Genomic DNA, 15,720 nt, shown 5'->3' with positions numbered 1-15,720 from the left:
TTCCTTTATTTTATTTAATGAGATTTTTTAGCAGAATGAGATCAAAAACAGCATGTTATTCAGGACATAATACAGGATTGGTCCTGAAAGTAACTGCATTGGCTCTGGTGCATCACACAAGCGCAGTGGGTGGAAAAACGTATAAGGAAATATTGTGAGGTGTCTTATCAATACATTGCCACTAACCACAGTTTGCTCTGACCAATGAGTGCGAATGGATTGTGAATCTAGTGAACCTTTATACAAGTGACATGTCACAAGAAAAAATTCAGCGTTCAATTGAGCTATGGTACACCATAAAATTTCATGTGGAACTCAAAAAATCTGGAACAGAGACATTTCATATGTTACAGACAGCCTTCGGGAGTGAGTGCCTATAAAGAACACAGGTTTTTACTTGGCATTAGGCCTTCAAAGAGGAAAGAGAGGATGTTCAGGATGAAAAAAGAAGGGTCGACTGTCCACAATGAGAACTGAAGAAATTGTAGATCATATGGGCAGCCTTTTGAACAATGATCAACATGTAAGTAAGCGATTAGTTTTGGATGAGCTAAAGTAACCAAAAATGCAAGTTTACAAAACTTTGGTGAATGAATTGGGTATGTAAAAAGTTTGTGTCAAAAGTTCTGACCGACCTCAACAAACAAACACGAGTGACAATGTGTTGCAAATTGTTGGAGCATTTGGCAAAAGAGCCAAACTTTATGTAGCATGTGTATGATCCAAAGACCAAGATGAAAACGATGTTCATTTTGTTCTACAATTCAAAAGGGATCACCACAAAGAGTTTGTCCTCCCCTGCAACAACAGTGATTGCAATTTCTTATGTCCAAGTGCTGGCAACACTTTGAAAACACATCATTAGCAGCCATCCCAAAATCTCCCACAGTGGATTCTCCAACAAGAAACTGCCCCAACTGTGTCCCTGCAACTTTGTTTTGTTTCCCTGGCTGAAAAGAGACACGAGAGGACAGTGATTTGTGACAGTTGAAACTGTTAAAGATGCCGTGATGAGGAACCTCCACAATATCCTGCAAAAGTAGTTCATGAAAGCTTACCAGCAACGGAAACATCACTGGGAGTGCTGTGTGGTTGTACAAAGAGCCTATTTCAAAAGGTTGTTCAAGAGCCTATTATAAATGTATTTGCTCATATCTTGAATAAACTGAGTGACAGTATCAGTCTGGTTACTTTCAGGGCATGTCCTATATTACCAATTTAAAACTCTTCATTTTTTTAATAAATTCCTTTTTCATTCATCAATTAGACCTTACTTAAAATGTAATTATGTTAATGCAGTAATTTAGAATATTTTAATGCAGAAAGTATTTCAAAAAATATTTTTAACATTATTACTTTAAGTTAATCTATTAGATTCTCATTTAATACTTAACTCTTATTTTTTTCAAATTGTGAAGGCATTTTTTTTTTTAATAGGTTTCATTACACAATAAAAGTCTCATAAAATATTATATGTTTATTTTTTGACATATATGAAGATGAATCAAATTTAATGGTAATTTGCTATTCTACACAGCAAGCAGTTCCTAGCTAGATGGCAAAATGGGGCGTTAATGTTCAGTGTGTTAAAGAGGAGTAACCAGCTTGGTTAGCTCCTCCACTCTGCTCTGTCATTGGTACAGCTGTGAGTGAGCAAGAGGTTCCATCATCTGTTGCACAATGTATAATCATAAAGGTTTTAACTAATGAAGGTGTGTTAAACCCGCAATAATTTTAACTTGTACAATCTGGGGAAGCTACACTACCACAGAACCAAGTGTATACAAGAGCCAGACAATTTAAGAATGGGCGAGAAAGTGTAGAAAACAAAAGTCATGATCCTCCCCAAGGTCAAGTCTCACAGCCAAGGTGACACCCAAGGTCAAGTTTCAGCTGACAACATCCATGCCGTTCAATAGCTTATCGAAGGTGATCACTGTTGAAGAAATCATATCAGAAGTGGGTATCAACTGTGGGAGTGCTCTATGGGTTCAACGTTGTTGACTGAAAATCAAAAACAGGTCAGGTTGGACACCTGGGAGAGACTTCTGAATCGATTTCGGCAAGAAGGGGACAGTTTTTTGAGGCACATCATCACATGTGATAAGGGTCCATCATTACACTTCGGAGACAAAGATTGCTAGTAAGGAGTGGCGAAGGAAGGATGGAGGCTGCCCAGTGAAGGCCAGAATCCATCTGTTAGCCAGAAAAGTTCTTGCAACAATTTTTTATGGCTCAAGGGGAGTTTTACTCATTGATTTTCTCCACAATCAATGAACTGTGAATGCTATTGTCAGCTGCTACAGTCAACAAAAGCTAGGATATGCCCATCAGAGATGTCATCTTTCTCCATGACAATGCCAAGCTGTACCTGCAATTTTGACAAGGGATAAATTGGAAAAAATGCACTGGGAAACAACCCTCCCTACAGTCCATATTTGTCCCCTTGTGACTATTTTTTGTTTGTGCTCTTGAAAGAATTGCTTTGAGGGGAATGATTTGAAAACAGTTAAGACATCGAGGAGCATGTGCACAATTGGTTAATGTCTCATCCTCAATCTTTTCATGAATAAGGCATATTGAAGCTTCCAAATCTGCAAAAGTGTATAGATCGTGTAGGAAACTATATAGAAAAATGATGTAGGTATGAATTGTGTATATTGTTAATCAATAAATTAAAAAAAATATATACTGTTTGTATTTGATTCACCCTCGTAATTAATTAAAATGCTTTTTAATTTCTAATAATTACAGTATTATAGTCATTTTGTTTTTCTTGAAAATTTCAGTGCAACCCTTTTTGATGTGCAAAAATATAAAACTATATCTTCTATCAATGAATTCAGTTGTTAAATAAGAGAACCTTCATCTTAGTTTTGCAAAAGATTAAATTCATACTCTTGTCTTTTAAATATTGAAAATGAATGTTAGTAAAGCAAAAATAAAATAAATTTAAACAGTAAAAATATTTATAAGATGTACATTAAACAAGCACTATGTGATAAATAAATAAATAGACAACTCAGCACTGGCAGCTCGTAGCTAAAATTAGTGGGGGTGCTGCTTCAGAAAATTAAAAAATTAAAAATCTGAAAAAAAATTAATCAACTAGAATAGCTGGAAGCAGGATAGTAATCTAATTCTAAACTTTATCACATTCAAGGATATGGTTTTTAAGCACATTGTGCTTAAAGACTGTATTTGGTTTAACCAAATTATTATTATTATTGGATGCGGCTGGCTGCAATTGTAAAAGTATTATTAGATAATAACTTATTAACGTTCGCTTGAAAACATTATAGTCCAGTAGTGCTTAATTTAAATTTCTATGTACACAGAAATAAATACATAATTAGTTTTTACTAATTACCTTCTCTTTCGCCTTCCAGCATGTTTTTGGACGGATTTGTCAATAGTCAAAAGCTCTTGCTTTTGGCCATCTTCTGATCACTACTGAAAAAACAACTAAAACACTTTCATATTCCTTCCACCGACTAAACTAGAAAAGGGAACAAACAAAGTAAAGAAAAAATACTTTCCATCAGCACACCAGGGTTGGCACTGTGGGAACTATAGTGCTCCCCCTCCCTCGCAGCCACGCATGTGGCTTCCTATGTGCACATGCGCACAACAACCAAACACCATGCTGCGGGAAATGTGAAGTGCACAGTTCCATATAAAGATTTTTGTATCTTTTTCATAAATTGGGAGATTTTAAGCTTAAGGATTATATATTTTGCAAGTATAAAGAAAAAAGGACTCCATTATATTGAATGTTATCGATAATAGCAAGTGGAAATAGGGGTGCTGCAGTTCTACTGTGCCTATACACGACCCGCCACTGCAACTGAGAATTTCAACTCGTACACATTCTTTCCCATGGATACTGAAGGGATAAAGAGATAAAACTATATTTATCATAAAAATATATTTAATACTCTAAGAAACTATTAGAGAAACAAGTTATGTGATTTTCGTGGCAATGATATGACTAAAATTGTTATATATTCCAATGTTATGTGGCAAATCTATTTTTTGATGCTGTCTGATGAACCAAGAGTTTAACTCTTGTTAAACTATTGAATTACCAGGATTAAGTTGTCTGATATCTATCGAACTGTTAAATATGTAAGGTTAGAAGTCTATGAAGATAATCTTTAGTTTTTACCATATATTTGGTAATCTTTGAAACTACAATGCCCATTGATTATTTTACACATTAAATTTTATATTAATTTAGTTTTAAAAATTATTTTAAGTAACAAAGTAAATTTCTTCTTTTTTTCAGTTTTTCTTAAATAATTAATTGTAATCAGTTTAAATGCAATAGTCTACAGCTCTTAATTTTCAATATTTAACACAAGCATTATCAATATGTAAAAAAAGTGCCTTATAATCTTTACAAAGATTAGAATTACAAAAAAAAAGTAGATCTCTTCTAAATATTCTTTAATAAAAACTAATTTTGAGTAGTACATAACTTCTCATAAGAACTTTTTAGAGCCCAAATGTGTGACCGTACCTACTTTAATAGCCATTCTTTATCATTAATTTTGATGATATTTTTTATATAGTTTTAGTAGTAAAAGTTTGACATTGCACACCACAGAATCCCCCTGACCAATAAAATGTAACCTGACTTTTAAACTCGGATGATTTTTTTTTCTTCATTAAATTTGGGATACTTGTAGTGTGTGTAGATTTTGTAGTCATAGAATCCAGAAATAATCATTTTAGAGGATTTTTGCTAAGATAGTTGTTTTAGTTGACTGTATAATTGAAGGCAAATTACATTATTAAGGTGACCCACCAACTGCCAGTATTCATTTTTTTTCGCATGATGTCTAGATTTGATTATCTAAAGCAGGTGCTGCAGCTGATGATAAACAAAGGTTTTTTTGTAATGTTTAATTTAAATTTAACATCAGTAATTGTTAAGTTTTACATAAAAGCATGTTATGGAAACTTAATGTTCAAATTAACACCAAAACTAGATTCATATCAGGTCCAAATTCTGCTCAGACTTAGAATTTGATTTTACAACATGATATCACTGCAAACAGATGTTACATTCATATTAATTAGGAGGCTATGATAAATCATCTTGGTTCACTTTTTCACTTTCCTCTTAGATGTTTTCCCTTTTCTTTCAGCCCAGTACTTCATCTTTTCACAGAACTGTTGTTCGTCGCTCCATTTAAGTTTTCACATTTTTCTTTTTATGGAAAATCTTCATACACTTTAACTATATCTTTAAATTTATTCCTATCATCAAAAATTTTATTTATGTTTTTTAATTCTTTATGATCCTCTCTGACTTTTGGGCCAGGTATTTTTCTTGTAATTTGTCTTTCTACTATTTCAAGTTTATCTCTTGAATCTTTACTATTGTAATTGAGGGTTTCTGCTGCATAGTGCTTCAGGAAGAATTATAGTATAGTACTGGAGTTTAGCTTTCCAGAATAAATACTTCGTATTATAAGTATTTTTACTTATGTGTAAGTAAAAACTTATATTCATTTACTTACATTCATTTTTTTCAATTCTAGTTTTAATACCTTTTTCTTTGATGAGATTTTCAGAAGAATTCCATTTAAGATATTTAAAATTTTTAATGCTGGAGATTTTTTCATTACAACTTTTAATTGCATTGGATATTTTTAATATTTTCCATAAATATTTTTTTTCAAATAATAATTTGAATAAACCATCTCCCTGTCTCACATCTGTTTTAATCTCAAAAGGTTCAGAGATTTCTCCCATGAACTTAGCTCTAGATTTAGTAACAGTAAGTGAATTTTTAATAACGATTCTTACTTCATTCACTACACATAATTTTTTTAGAATATTATTAAAGACTCTTTACCTATTGTATCAGAGGCCTTTCTGAAGTTAACAAAAATAATCACATAGTTTTTATTTCTTAGTTTTTGATAAGCAACTGCATTCTTGAGGCTGAAGATTTGTTCTGCGCATGATCTTGACCTTCTAAAATTTTCTTAGTATTCACCCAGTTGTTTAATAACATACATATTCCAAGAAGAATTGTAGATAAGATTTGTAGGTAACATTTAGGAAGGATATTCCTGTATAGTTGTTTGGATCAGTTTTGTCTCCTTGTGTATGGGGTGAAGTAATGTTGTTTTCCATTCGCCAGAAATTTTTCTCTTTCCCAAATTTCCTTAAAAAGTTTTTCTAAAGATTTTTTGTCTCTTCCCGAGAATTTTTTCAAAATTCAATGTTTATTGAATCCTCACCGCAAGGTTTATTGCTGTCAAGTTTTCTGACTGCATGTTCTATCTTCTGAGCTTGATGGACCTTTTATGTACAGATCATTTGAGCTTTATGGACCTTTTATGTACAGATCATTTGAGCTTGATTGATCTTTTATGTGCAGATCATTTTTTGAGACTACTTTATTTTTACAATTAAATTTTCTTTTGGTAGTTCACAGTTATGAACTTTTTCAAAATAGTCATCACTTCATATTTTTCTTTATTACTATGTGCTTCATTGCGAAATATATCTTTAAATTATAAACTCGGGAGGGAATATTTTCTCAAATGTTGATTAAAGTTTTGGTAAAAAGTGTGAGTATTTTTTTTCTAAAATTTTCTTTTTAACCAATTTCAGGTTATTCATTATGTAATCTGTTTTAATCCTTCTGATTTTTTTGATGACTCTGTTACGTGTTCTGTTGAATTCTTCATAATTATTTTCATTCTTATTCTGGTTCTATTTCTTCCAAGATACTTTGCTTCTTTGTGTTATTTTATCACATTGTGTTTCCACCATTTGTATTTTTTTGTTGTAATTTTTGGGATAGTTTGTTCAGTATCATTAATTATTGTCTTTTAGATTTCACTCCAATTATTTAACATTTTTCTAAATTTTTGATCATCTTTTAATTTTTCTAAATCATATCTTTGAATGTATTGTTTTTTTTTAATTTTTTTACTATTGGGAATGATTTTAAATTTTATTTTATACAATTAGTAGTCAGAGTGATTATTTTCACTCTTAACAATCTTAATATTCATGATATCTTTATGAAAGCTCCATTTTATAGCAACATGGTCTAGCTGTTTCTATTTTATCCTTAGATTAGGTCAGACATAAGTAGTTTTCTTTTTTGGTAACCATTTAAAGTTAATTTCAAAACTAGACCATGAGCTTTGTATAATTATATTAATCTCATTCGTTTCTTATTTGTTTTTAAATGTGCAGAATATTAACCAGCTATTCCCCTATACACCTTTTCTTTCTCTACCTGAACATTAAAGTTTCCTACAAATATTATGTTATATTTCTCAGGGATTTTTTATAGCTGTTTAACTCACTCTAGAATTTCTCTTCTTTATTTTTGTTTTGTACAACATCCTGATTTATTGGTGCAATGAGCATTAACAGTTGTATATACTTCTGATAGTCAAAATTGCCAGTTGTGCATTTATCAATTTAAATTTATTAATGAATCCAGAATATCTTTTACAATTGCAAAACCAGAGCCAAGGTGAGGGACATTCTTCATAACTCTTTCTCAGGAATACTTTTTTATAAATTCTGTAGCTTTGCGAAATTAAAACTACTCCAGCTTCAACCTGGCACATCCCACATGGCAAAATATGGACTTTCCTATATGATAGGGAAAGTTCCATAGGTATGTAGAATAGGTGAGAATATACTGCATAATCACCTGTGGATTAAACTTTAGTAAAAATAAAATCCAGAAAATATCTTTAATTTGATCAAGTTATTTTCTGGGCAATGTCATCCACTATGTTTAAAAGTGGTAAATTTATTTTCTTGAAGAGCTGATTATTATTTTATGTTTGTTGAAAGTATCTATTGTATGTTTTAATTTTCCTGTTTTTAAGAAACAGTTAATATTAATTGATTCTATAAAGTTTGTATCTTTATGTTTGATTCTGTTTGAAGGTTTTCTGGAATGCTACAATTTGTTCAAACACTCCCCAAAATCCAAATGTCCTCTTGTATTTTGATTGTTTGATGATTGAATTTAATACAAGTGAATAAATTGTTTTTTTGAAGTTTTCTCCCATTCTTGGTAATGTTCAAAAATTGTGTGTTAAATTAGATTTATTTAAAATTTAATTTAATTAGATTATCTGTTTACAAAAATTCAGGTGACTAACATAAAATCAAACCCATAACATAACTACTGCAGAATCGGTAGGTTATATTGGAATGAAATTCTACAAATGATACAGATAAATTAAATAAGAAAAACATAAAACATAATTTAAATGTTGCATTTATTTACCTTAATGCTACAAAAGATGTTCAAAATGACCACTCTGGGCATCAGTGCACTTTTGTTCTTGACTGATATTGATAGTCATCTGACGCAAAACATTGTCATTTGCGTTGATTTCTCATTGAATGTTCACTTTTAGTTTAATATTCTGGTGATTAGATGCATAAACTCTCCTTTCAGTAGCCCCAAAAAAAAAATTCACAAGTAGAGAACTCTGGGGAACGTAGAGGCCACTGTTCTCTGCTGACAGCTCGTTGTCTCCAGTTGTTGCACAGTTGTAACATGGTATGGTCTCAATTTTAATCCAGGAAGAATTTTACGTCAAGATGCGTATTCAACACCAGATTGTTGGGATAACTTAGGTAGTGATTTTTTTGGACTGGCAGTAATTCTTTCAATATTGGCAATAGCCTGTGGAGTCGTAATGGAAGTTTGCCTATTTCATTTTGCATTTGAAACCGAATCTGTGGTATGCCATTTTTAACTAAATCGTGTATGCTATTCTTCGCTGGGATACATGCATTCGGAAATTTTTCTAGGAATACTTGAAATGAATCTTCAAACGATCCAGAAGAAATATAGGCCTGAACTGTAACTATCCTCTCCTGGATTGAATAAAGCATTTTACACAAACACAACTGCATTCACAGTACTGCACTAACACATAACCACCTAGCAAACGGCAGCAACAATCAGTAGTAACATATACATTCACTAGTCACGCAAGTTTTGTGAGAGTCTTTCGTATATAGTGTTGGGTTCGTTTTTATGTTGCTCACTCTGTATAACACGGTATGGATGTAGTACTGTACAATACACAGTTCATTTGTTGTCTTTCCGTTATCGTGTCCTAGCATCAGTTTTTATTTGGTCTGCCGTATTGATTGTTTTTACCATACATTTTATTAGTTGATTTCTTCTTTGAATATGTAACTGTGTTATTATTATCTGTTAACATTTAATGTTTTTTGTAAATATGTTTAAAAAAAAGTGAGAGTTGTTATGGAACAAAAACTGAAAATATACTTATCATATAGATATATTTGTACATATATATATGATATAAACAAAGGGGAGAATTACACATAAACAAAAAATATTATACATGAATTAGGTATCAGGAAACAAACTTTGTCCAACTGAAAAAAAAGAGCTCGATTGAAGATTTTTGTGCTAAAATGGCAGTGGCAAAAGACAGTTTAGGAAGTGGAGGTACCATAAAAAAGCCAAAGAACAAAAATTTAATTAATCTTTATTCATATCGTTCTGTCAAAGAACATAAACAAGGAGTTCTCTTTGAGGTCCAACCCCAAAGACCAGACCAGATCAAACAAAGGCTACAAGCAAGCGTAAACAAAAGATTACATGGCAACCTGTCATTTACAACGAGTTTTGGATGGCTTTCAAGATGAAAAGAACGTGATAGTATCTGATGCTAGCAATTTCTGGTGAACATCTGTCAGGAATTAATGTCGCTAGTGAAAAATTTTTAAAAACGTTTTCCAATAAGTTTGTTCCATTAGTTAAAGACTTGCTGAAAGATCAAGGATTAGAAGAGAAAGCAGTTTTATTTACTGATAATGCTCCAAACCATCCAGCAGAAGAACACCTTAAATCTGACTATATCTTTGTAAATGTTTTGCCACCTAATGTAACAGCCGCTTAGCAGGGTGTAATAGACGCCGTAAAGCGAAGATACAAAAACAAAGTGATATTCTCTATTAGAACAACTTGAGGCACTAGAAGGAAACCTTCTCAAAAAAAATTGATATGAAAGGCAGTAATGTATTATTCTGCTGAAGCTTTGAATGAAATTGAAAAAACCTAGTAAAATGCTGGAAAACTCTTTGGCCAGATAATCCGATATTACAAACCCCTTAACAATGAAATAATATTCTTCTGATTTTGTTGTTACGAAGGATGAGGATTTGTCCATTATTTAAAAAATTAAAAGGCTGTCCAGAAGTTACGAATGAAGACATCACTTCTCTCTTGCAACAATGACATCAGATTCTTAGTAATGATATCGTAGAAGCTTGTAGGCTACATCAACTTCAAAGGATTCAGAAGACAATTGCTCAGACAATGAAGAATCAATTAATACAAAACACACTAAAGCTAATGAATGATATGCTGGAGCAGCTGCTGACCTATTTTGAGAAGCAGGAAGGCGCATCAGCTGGCGAGCTTTTATCTGTAATTTGTTTGCAAGATCATGCAGCCTTAAATCAACTTTCAAATTTAAAACAAAAGATAAATGAATATATGTCATACAGTTATTAATTTTTACTTCCATGTATGGAAGTATCACAATACTTCCTGTATACATACTGTATAGTATGATTGCAATCATACTATCATATAGTGTATATACTGTATTGATAGCAATCAACTGTACCAAAAGTGTCCAAAACCTTTGGATTTTGGACCTTTTCCTAAGTACAATAATAAGCCCTCATTGAGAGCTTTTCAATGTCATAAGTGGTACTTATTTTCACTGGTTCCAGAGTTACAGCCAAATGAAATTTAATTAATTAATAAAATATTTGGATCTGTAAAGGGAAGGCACATCGGTTTGAATCAAACATTATCTCCTTTTTTGTGACTAAAAATAGACCCTTACAAGAACATATACATTGAGGCTTACATGCCTGATCTTTAATAAATTGCAAAAAATTCTTATCTAATGTTGTTTTTTTTTCAAGTGTAAATGTTTTACATATTTATAAGTTATAATTCTATATTTGATATGACAAATGGACATAACCAGGACCAATTCTCTGGCTCTCAAAGCAGCTGAGTTACAGGACCTGGCCATGAGTCCCGGCCCCTGTATTAGAAGTAAATAAAATTTTCATAAATTTACTTTTACAAATGAAACTGTTACGAGTGTTTTACATAATTTTAGTATATTATGCCAATAAAAAAATTATTTTTATTAAATTAGCAATATTATAGTTTTAATGCTTGTTTGGATCATTTTGTTTCTGTAAAAAACCTAACCCAAAAACATAAAAATGTTAGTACTGGTAAGTCTGGATGTCGCTGATCCAGACTGGGTGCAGTCTTGTTTGTCTAGATTAATGCATTCGTACTGTAATTAAAATAATAATTACTAAATTATTGAAAAATAATATAATAATAATAATAATAAAAAATAATTAATAATAATATTAAACACTGATTAAGATAATAAGAATTCTGGGAAAGGCGAGTAATATGGGACAGTGAAGGTTTGGAAATTGTTCTGAGGTTATAATAAAGTAAAAATTAATGGCAAATTGTGAAAACAATATTATCATTAGTAAACTTCATGATTGTAGTGCTAAATGTTTAAAAATTGGTAATGTAGAAATTGTTGGGTAATATGGGTCATTGAATCAAGTTAGTGTGGGATGTACTAACCAGCTTATAATGTAACTAATGAAAATATTCACTAAATTCATTACATATGATAAAATATCATTATCATATCTTTAATGATCATCATATCATGATCATTATGTATGATAAAATAATTATAACATAAATATAATGAAAATATATACTGGATATGAAATAAAGTATTTTTATTTAAGTACAAACAGTTTAGTTATGCATTAAAAAAAATTACAAATTTTAATTTTAATTCTTAATTTAATATTCTACAAATCTTTTTATTTCCAAATTTGTATTTATTTTACAATACTTACAATAATAATATAGGGAATATTCATACATCTGCACAGTCTTCATGTGCCTGTCCTTGAATTCCATACATTGTATGCAATTCTCAAACTTTTTCTACTCACAGTTTACAGTCGCATTCACAGTTCACTTTTGATAGATTGCTTTTTTGACCGTTTTAGAACACTGAGTTTTTCTTGGTGTTAAATATTTCATTTAAATTTAATTTCTTCTTTGCGATTGCTGCAATGTTTTTTTCTCTTTTTTCTATGAGAGCATTCTTTACCAGAATGGAAGTGAGCAATTCACTTTTTTCTGTTTTTCTTTTTCGACTATGTAATCTCCTTTCACTACAAGAAGGAAATTGAGAGATCTGTTTCAACACAGAAGTAAATGCATTAACTGATACATGAAGTAAATATTACGCTTCTCATATACTGGTGTTTGATTCAGCTGATTAAATATTACAACTGCATGAATGTTTTCATACTCATCAGCAGTCACTGGTTCTTTATCTGATTGCACTGATGTTGAGGGTAGATTTAAACATCCCATAAAATCTAAATTGGAAAACACATTCAGGTTTAAGAGATAAATACCTGTATATTTGAAACCATTTTCAGCTATTTCCATTCTACACACTTTTTTATATGGATCTGAAATCGGTTCAACAATGTCATAATCTGTATAAGCCTTTACCCAGGATTTTCCATATCCATAAATTGCAACCACTGTGATTCGCATTTTTAAATGGTTTAATAAAAATTCTATCAAGCAGTTGTAATTTGTGACTTGTGTGAGGAGGATGCTTAACATTTGAATAATGTTTTTCTGAGTGTACAATATGACATTAAATTCTTTTAATTATTTATTCTTTGTGTGTTATTCTTTATTTATGTTATAAATTTGTGAATGCCAAAATGAATGACATCATTTAATATCTATAGTTGTCCAAAAATGTTATACACTTGTGGTTTATTAAATGCCACTGCACACATTGTACTAGTTGACTGTGGGTTTTCTGTAAGATAAGTCAGGGTGGTTTTACATAAAACTGTAAAAAAAATCTTTTCCAACCTCTCTTTTTTCACAATTGAATTAGTGCGGTAATTTAAAGTTCTCAGTCAAATCATAAGCAAACTTTAAAAATGTTTTTTTGAGAGAGGCACATTTACATCGTATCCAGTTCTTTCATACGTTTAACAAGCTCTTGTCCATATTTTTCATCAAATGTTGGTTTATAAAAGCCTAGTTCTGGTTTCATGTTCACTTCCACCGTAGACAACAGTTTGACAGTTTTTCCTGTGAAAGGAATTTTTTTGTGAATTATGGCTATTTACTGCCTCTTGAATCATCATTTTTTCTCCATAACCATTTTTAAAGCAAGTTCCATTCTTTCAGTACACCACTTCTCCCAGCCAAATCCATCAGGCATCTTTTTGAACTTCGGCATGTTACTCTGAAAAAAAAATAAATTTGTTCATAGGTCCCCCCATGCTACCTGCAAACATCATATCCCATAATACCGGACAGAGAATGTACATGAAAAAATGTTGTCTTACCTGAAGGAGGTATGATATTTGAAAGATTCCTAATAGAAAGTTAAATTAAGTATTATTACATAAAATAAATAATGTGCTATACAAGTTACATAAAGCTGTTCATAAGGTCTTGGAAGTATACACAGTACTCAGAGAGGCAGAAAGAAACAGAAAAATTATTATCACCTGCATGCACTACAGTTCAACTTCAACTGACACTACTTGTTCATAAGACCTGAACACTGCATTGCAAGTGCCAATAGAATACGGTAAGAAAGAAAACTGATTTAGTCCCATACTAACTGCTGTCCCATAATACTCGCTTTTCCCCTATTTTTAATATATCAAAATTACACAAATGAAATTTTGTAAAAGCAAAATAACTATTCATTGATTAAGATAAACTTACAATATTGTTATCCTTTTCATTAATTGGTAAATCACAACTGTTCAGTAATTGTTGCAGTTGTAAATCATTTGCCACATGAACTACTATTTGATTGCTCTCCACGTTGTTTATTATTTTTATAATTTCATTTTTGGCCATATAATTTATACCTATTTATTTAAACATTTTTTCAGACTGTTCAAAACATTGATTCCATTTGACACATAGCACTTCTTATGCAATTCTTTGCTGTTCTGATTTTTATATAACAATTTCTTCATGTCTGGTATATGTTGTATAATATTAAAAATGGGTGAATGCTACTTTATTGCTATTAATTTTATTTAATAATTCATGCATTGTCAGTGAATACAGTAAATTATTTTTTTGCGGTTTTTACTTTTACATCCTTTGGCATATCAACCGACCGGTGAGATGGCATGAATGAGTCTTGCTCATTCTGTTTCTTATGTAGCTTGTTCTGCATTCTGGTCAGGTATGACCAATTGTCCAAATTCAATTTGTTAGCTAAGCTTAGTTAGTGACAGTTAACTGAAAGACAGGTTAATATTGGCATTAGCATACTTCTGTAAGCCCAGCGGGTAAGTTTAATGGCTTTTTGTTTTTCAGATACCTGGTTAAATTAAAGTGAATTAAATATAGAAATTTTAATATAGGATCCAGTATAGAAATTAAAATGTGTTTATCAGTTAGATGGTACTTCAAGAAAGTCATTTAATTGACACTCTTCAATGTGTCCCAATTACATTTCCAGTCATCAGTAGTTATTGTTCCAGACATTACTTATTGTTTTTGCTTCAGATGGAATTTTATAGTCTAAATATTCTGGAACATCATGACATTTAAACCAGAATTGCTCTACACAATTTTGTTTTTTAAGCACTAAAATATAGTATTCAACCATTGGGCAAAATTGTTACTGTACTAGTACTGTTTTTCTCATATTTCTAAAATACTAATTATGATTCATCTTATATATAAAATTCAAGGGCAGTTTTTATTTCTGTAGAAGTTCTGTAAGTACTAGAAATTTGAATAATTAGGAGCACTCATTTGGCACTTGACAGTCATTGTTTCACCCATTGATGAAGAAATTAATTTAAAGAATAAGAATTTTAATAATTTTTCCTTTAAATTTGCATTGCAATTTAATGCTCTTGATAACAAAACAAACCTTTATGGCAATCTTTACGAGTTTAATTTATTTATCTGTTGTATGGTACATAGATGTGTTATGTCCAAAATATTCAAATAATTACAATAGCAGAGTGTATTTATATATATAGCTATAATTACAAATTTCATTATAGCAAGAAATTGACATCCGAGTTTTTTCAGCTGTTACCTTTATATGAATTTGAATACTAGATCATGGATACTAGTGTTCTTTGGTGGTTGGATTTTAATTAACCACACATCTCAGGAACGATCAACCTGAGACTGTACAAGACTACACTTCATTTACATTCATACATACCATCCTCTGAAGTAATCCTGACTGTGGTTCCGGAGGCAACAGAAAAAGAAAAAAAATTTTTAATACTTGCTTACTAATATTTACTTTTTAAAATTTTATATTTTTCTCATAAAATTTTTAATTTTTTCTGTAATCCTTCAGTGCTAGAGGTAAGTATAAATACCTGATCTGCACAATTTCTAACTTTTCTAAAGCCAGCCCATTCAGCTGGCAGAATAATTATTGACAATTATTATTCTTATCCTATTGTATAATAGCCTCTCTAACAATTACAATATATATTCAGCAATGATATTGGACGATAGGTAGCTACAACTCAGGGTTTACCTTATTTCAGTATTGCCATTAT

At 31.1% G+C, this 15,720-nt stretch overlaps 1 protein-coding gene across 2 annotated transcripts in view; it reads left to right on the top strand.

The window, feature by feature from the left end:
- EloA (transcription elongation factor elongin A) overlaps positions 1-15,720 on the top strand; it is a 126,707-nt gene that overhangs the window by 96,571 nt on the left and 14,416 nt on the right. Inside the window, exon 10 of one of the 2 annotated variants that reach the window (XM_075359744.1) lies at positions 1,438-2,650. The exons of the other annotated variant lie outside the window; for it this stretch is intronic. The gene's annotated coding sequence lies outside the window, so the exon portion shown is untranslated. Of the gene's footprint in view, positions 1-1,437; positions 2,651-15,720 lie in introns of those variants that run through there. 2 annotated transcript variants of the gene reach the window in all.

The sequence above is a fragment of the Lycorma delicatula genome, chromosome 1 (genome assembly GCF_047948215.1).
Source record: "Lycorma delicatula isolate Av1 chromosome 1, ASM4794821v1, whole genome shotgun sequence".
Lineage (NCBI taxonomy): Eukaryota > Metazoa > Arthropoda > Insecta > Hemiptera > Fulgoridae > Lycorma > Lycorma delicatula.
The sequence above is the reverse complement of the archived record's forward strand: the minus strand, read 5'-3'. Positions and strand labels throughout refer to the sequence as shown.